Genomic DNA, 6000 nt, shown 5'->3' on the forward strand with positions numbered 1-6000 from the left:
TCCCAGAAAATTCAGGAAGGAAAATTTTGCCAGCCACTTCCCCCACATTTGTTTTTAGGGCAGTCAGACGACTCATGTACCACATCATATTTGTCAGTAAGACCTAGTAACATTGATTATAAGGCATTTGGATAATGAATGATTTAGGATATATTTTATAGGTACAATACTGGAAAAAAAAAACTCAGAAGAAGGTGGCAGTTGCATGTGACTAATTTATATACTGTTTGCATATAAGATGTATAGAATCTACATAAATGAGGGGAAGCAAATTCTGGGTGGAGGACAGATACACATAGGAATATTAGGGTTTGCAGGCCTTGAGGCTCTTCATTAAATTTGAAGGGCATGAAGTGATTTGGGGTGATTGGACAGTTTAAAAGACATTTGTGACTTCTGTGCAATATTTGTGTGTACTTGGTAATTTTTATTATGGTTTCTGGGAGATTGTTCATCCTGTGCCATCTCTGGTAATATATTCATCTTGTGCTTTGGACTGTCCCCATCAGTGGTCATGGAATGTAGTTGGCCCCTCTCATCTCCACAGTTGCTTCCACATGTGACCTACAGTTTGGACCACATGCAGACAGTAGCTGTCAGAAAGCTTAGGTGCCTGTATAAAACCTGTACCTTTGGTGTCAAAGCATCACGCCCCAGCAGCTTAGCTGGCCAGCTAAAGTAGCTGTCTTTAATGAAATTTTTGGGGTGGAGCCAACAGCTTTATTCCAGGAAGAGGAAATAACAGTCCAAAAACCCCAAGAGGGCTTCAAGATAATGTTCTAATTTAAAATCAGTTTTATTGATACCTTATAAATTACTATGGTATTTTTTTCCCTGACCAAGTAATACATATGCTGAAACCTTGGAAGCAAAACATGAATGACTAAGTATTGAATTGCTATAGATTCTGCTGCGTGAAGGGGAATATATGTAGGACTTCTGTGTATCCTAAGTATTTTTAACTCATGGAACCCTACTGGAGGGCAGGGAAGGTATTTTATTCATCTTTGTATTTTGTACTTAGTGGGTCTTCAGTAAATAACTTGTCAAATGAGTCCATACGTGAACTAAATAAAGATTGTGTGGTGTTTTCCATGTTACCAAAGATGTAATAGGTCTTCATGGAGCTGCAGATGGTTCACAACATGCACTTTCCCCTAGTCCTCACGGCCACCTTTCAAGGAGGAGCTCCTGTTATCCTCGTTTTGCCCACTGGAAGTGGAAGACTGGAGAGGCTCAGTAGCTTGTCCAAGGTCACAGCAAGTAGCCTCCAACCCATAGCTGTTTGACTCGGGTACCCATAGCATGACCATTGTGGTTACTGCCTCTCTTCTTATTATATTTCTCTGATTTGATGGACTTTTGATTATCTGCAAAAGAATCTTGAATCGAGTTTTTCTTACCAGGAGAGAGGCAGAAAGACAAAGACGGCAGTAGACCATTTTAAAAGAATGTGTTGGTCACAAAATATTACAGAAGGTGAAACATTTATTATGAACTGACTCATTACTTTACATGGAGATTATATTAAATCTTGTTTAACGAGGGCAGTCTTCCGAAAGTCCTAGTCATTTTTGAAGGTGAATTTTGATTTATGTGAATTTGAAAAAAGCAACTTCCATAAGGGTTATATACAGATTGTTTTTAATGACTTCCTTAATCAGGCAAGTTATTAAAAAAAAGTCTTACTGTAATGAGCAGTAAACTGACAACCAGTGACTGGCTTAGAGCCCTACCATATTCAGGCTTTTCACTACCAGGATGCTATAAATTTTAAGCTAGTTTATATAAATTTGCATGTGTTATGAGTCAGTATGTAAGACGTGTGTTTTGATCAAATAAATTTCATTTTAAAGTTTTATACTTAATTTTTCCTGTTTGAGGATTATTTTTTCTGTCTCTCCTGGTTATTTCTTTATAAATGAGATAAGAAATGTTAAAATTTTAGTTAAAAAGAGCTCTGTGAACAGGAAAAGAAACATTTTGCATAATGCTGTACAATAAAACCTCAATCAGAAATGTGCTGGGAGATGTATGGTTAGTTTGGTATAGAAGTTTATTCAGGATATTCCCTTTGCTTCAGAACTTGTTGAAAGTGTTTCACAACCATGAAATGCTCTGAGGACTGGGAGCCACGCTTAAGTCTGTGTGACTGGGATGGTAGGGCTCCTCCTGAAGGCCCCTCTGCTTGGGAGGAGGGGTGGGCGGAGCCCCTGCTGATCTCCATCTGTACTCTGGCCTTTGTGTAGTCAAGAAAGTCACCAGTGATCTGTTTCTGAGACATGAGTCTTCTTCAGAGGAAGTGATGATTGAGGGCATTGGTCATGGCATCAGTAAAGAGTCAGCAAGGCTCTTGGGCCTGACTTCTCTCTCCTCCCCATCCCTACTGCCATAAACAAACTTCCCCTGAATTGCCCTGACCTAAACTCTGGAAGTTGGTGATGAACAGGGAGGCCTGGCATGTTGCGATTCATGGGGTCGCAAAGAGTGGGACACGACTGAGCGACTGAACTAAACTGAACTGAAGCTAATTCCTGTGCTGAAAGGACTACAGTTAAGAGTAGCAGTATATACATCCTCTAAGTGGGCTGGTTTTGAGAGTAAAGAGACCTGGACAGCAGGTGTAAAGGGGGACAGTCCAGGACTTGTGGTCACCCTGGCCAGATTTTCATGGTTCCCTCTGCCCTGTAATTATCCTCCTTATGTGTTTGAAAGCGGATTTACCCTTTGGTACCAAGTAGATGGGGTATCTGAAAGTTGCAGCTGATGAGCAAACAAACCATAACATGAGTTTTAGAGTTCTTGATCATATTTGTGTGCTTGACCTTTGGCGTATTCTTGCCAGTTGGGATTTTGTAAGTTGGCAGGGACATCTGAGCACTGCACCTGTGCCACTGGAAAGTGAAGTTAGCTTGAAATGCATTTGAAGTCAAATTAGAAAGTCCAGTGTGGAGGTGGTATTTACAGTCTTGCCTGAAGTATTACACCAAAACCTTATTGTGATTGTTGAAAGGAGATGTGTTTTAGTTAATAGCAGCCTATTGGAACCCTATCATTATGGGCCATCTGCATATCTATGCTAAGAGACAGTGCTACCCAAATGCTTTTTGTTGTGTGGCTGGGTACTTTGTCTGACTCTTTGTGATCCCACGGACTGTATCCCACCAGGCTCCTCTGCTCATGTGATTTTCCAGGCAAGAATGCTGCAGCAGGTTCCCATTTCCATACTCCAGGGGATCTTCCCGACCCAGGGATGAAACCCACATCTCTTTCATCTCCTACAGTTGGCAAGTGGATATTTCACCACTGCACTCCCTTGGAAGCTGTACCCAAATGCTTAGAATAGTCATTATGTGAGGCTTCAAATAGAAGATCCACACTAACTCTGCAGTAAATAATGTGGAGGCTCAGTTATTTGCCAGGGACTGTGCCTTATTCTTTATGTGGCTTCTTTCACTTATCCTTCAGAGCACCGTGGTTGAGAAAGTGGGTGGGGTGTTGTTGACTATAGACTGAGGCTGAACAACATCCCCGAGGCTACAGGGCTATTAAGTAGAAGATTTTTAACCCAGGCAGTCTGACTCCAGAGAGACACTCTTGCTTGCTGGTAAAATCTGTGCTACCTGTTATTATAATTAGTTGATTATAACACCACCACCTCTTTGGGGGTGGAGGAATACTTTATAGAACTCTTTCTCATACTTGGTCATCTTTGATCTTGAGGTGACAGAAGAGTCATGATGAAGGGATGGGGCCACCCTTTTCAATTGCTAGAGGGCTTTGGTTATGACATCAGTAAAGGGTCTTACCTGGCTTTAAACCTGTCTTCTCTATCCTCCCTACCCCCACCATCATAGACAGATTCCCCCTGAGTGTCCCTGACCCAAACTAATTCCTGCACTGAAAGAACTACAGTTAGAGTAGTGGTTTTGCAACTGACTTGATCAATAGCCTTAGTAAAGTCCAGGCTGGATTTCAGACTAGGATCTAGAATTTTTTCTCATTTTGAGGTACTGTGATTTATAATGTTAGGAATAACTGACTTTAAAGCTTCTCTTTTATTACCAAAGCAGTTAGGATTTCCATATAATAGGATTCATATATATTTTTTTTTTATTTTCACTTTGTTTCCGTCCTCTTTAGCTTTTATTAGACATTACCTTCTTTTTTTCAGTATACCAATATGTGTTTACTTTTTAAAATTAAATTTCTGTTTTTTAATTCTAGGTTATTAGTTTTACTTTTTAGAAGTTTTTACTAACCATTCACATTTAAGATAGTTTGTCCTCTCCAAATTGGCCACTGCTTTCACAGTGTGACTCTTTGTTCTTAACAAATTTGCTAGTATATTTACATGATCCAACTGTAAGGAAAAAAGATCTGTGTTTAATGTTTCTAAGTTTGTAGTTTTATAAAGCATAATAATGCAACTCTGGTAAGTTTCTTATGTAATAAGTTAGGAAAATACCTAAACTGGCTACGCTTTTAAAATAACAGTAGAGAAATAAAAATAAGCTTTTGTTGTAAAATCGTGATTTTTGTCTTTATCAGTGTTCAATTTCTCCTGTTCACATGTCTAGCAAAAGTCCAAATAGCCTTCCAGTGGCAGAAGGGTAGAATTGTTAGATTCATGATGAGAGTCCGTGCCAAGTCCAATTTGATTCTAGAGCAATTATGTTATTAGAACATTGCTGATTGCCCCAGTGCCTATTGTTCAGCTTAACCTTTAAATGCTAGTGGTAATTAACTACTTTATCATTCTACCAGGAAACTCCAACATGTAGAACTCTGTTCTACAGTAAAATTCACAAATAAAGTGCTACCCACAGTTCCTAAAACAGCCAGTTTAAAAAGAAAAAGCTATTTGTACATGTGTGCCAATAAATAAACATTACCATTTAGAATTAATTAAAAAAAAATATTTTGTCATTGTTTAAAAATCAAATTTTCCTTTTTGACAGAGTAGCAGTAGTGTTCAGTGGAGAATATCAGAATCAAAAGACTCAGTGAATCATACACAGATGTACTCACTTTTCTTCTTGTAAAGCACCACATTAGTAGGATGAAGGGGTGCAGAAGTATATGATGGAGTAAGGCGAAGAAGGGGCAGAGCCGCCACGTTGCCATACCTAAGGCGTATCATGCCTCAGATCCTACTCTACTGGATGACCTCTTATGGATTTGTTTAGCCAAGGGACCCTCTGGGAAGGAATGTACCACATGAATTTTGGATTACAGTTGAGGTGTGCAGAGGGGTCGTGCAGTCATTTCTGTTCATAAAAAAATAATTCTTGGCAGCTCAGTGCCACTCATTGTGCTGGGTGCCCCCACCGCCGGGGATCTGCAGCCTGGAGTGGGTAGGACCTTGTAAACAACTAGGTATCAACTGACTGTGAATGCTCCACTGTCTGGGTGAATAAAACATTAGGACACAAAGAGTGATGGATTCTGCCTGACAGTGTCTGAGGGAGTATCGAACAGTGAAGTTAGAGCTGGTTCTTAAGAATGGTGAAAGAGGGTTTCAAAGGGAAGATACTGAGAGAAAGGACATTCTTGAAAGCTGGGTGGGGGTGGGGAAGGCTTCCAGTGCAGTGACGAGAGGCACGGGATAAGGTGGAGCAGCAACATGCTAAGAGCTCTGAGACCAGGCCTGGGCTGAATTGGGGCAGAGAGTGAAGGGCTTTGAAAGACAGCTATACTCAGAAGTTGGGGTTTTTTCCCCCCTGTGGATAGTGGGACACTGTTTGCCATTTTTTAAGGAAGGGTGAGAATCTCTGGAAGGAGATTTGTTTGAGAATCCCAGAAATGTGGAAGATAGACTGGAAAGGGGAAAAACTAGATACAGGGGTTGGCATTAAATTGGTAAGTAGTAACTCACAGATGGTGTTTGTGTGCATGATTTCAATGGCAAAATGGTTGTAAAAGCCTAATTGCATTGGGCCATGGTAGGAAAACAAAGCAGAAGCATTGAAGCAAGTCTTAGCCTGGGAATGAGGAGGG

General features: G+C 40.4%; 1 protein-coding gene across 6 annotated transcripts in view; it reads left to right on the forward strand.

Moving 5' to 3' along the window:
* Positions 1-6000, forward strand: part of TLE4 (transducin-like enhancer of split 4) — a 154100-nt gene that overhangs the window by 125913 nt on the left and 22187 nt on the right. The gene's annotated exons all lie outside the window — the stretch shown is intronic.

The sequence above is a fragment of the Bison bison genome, unplaced genomic scaffold (assembly GCF_000754665.1).
Source record: "Bison bison bison isolate TAMUID 2011002044 unplaced genomic scaffold, Bison_UMD1.0 scf7180017864298, whole genome shotgun sequence".
Classification (NCBI taxonomy): Eukaryota; Metazoa; Chordata; class Mammalia; order Artiodactyla; family Bovidae; genus Bison; species Bison bison.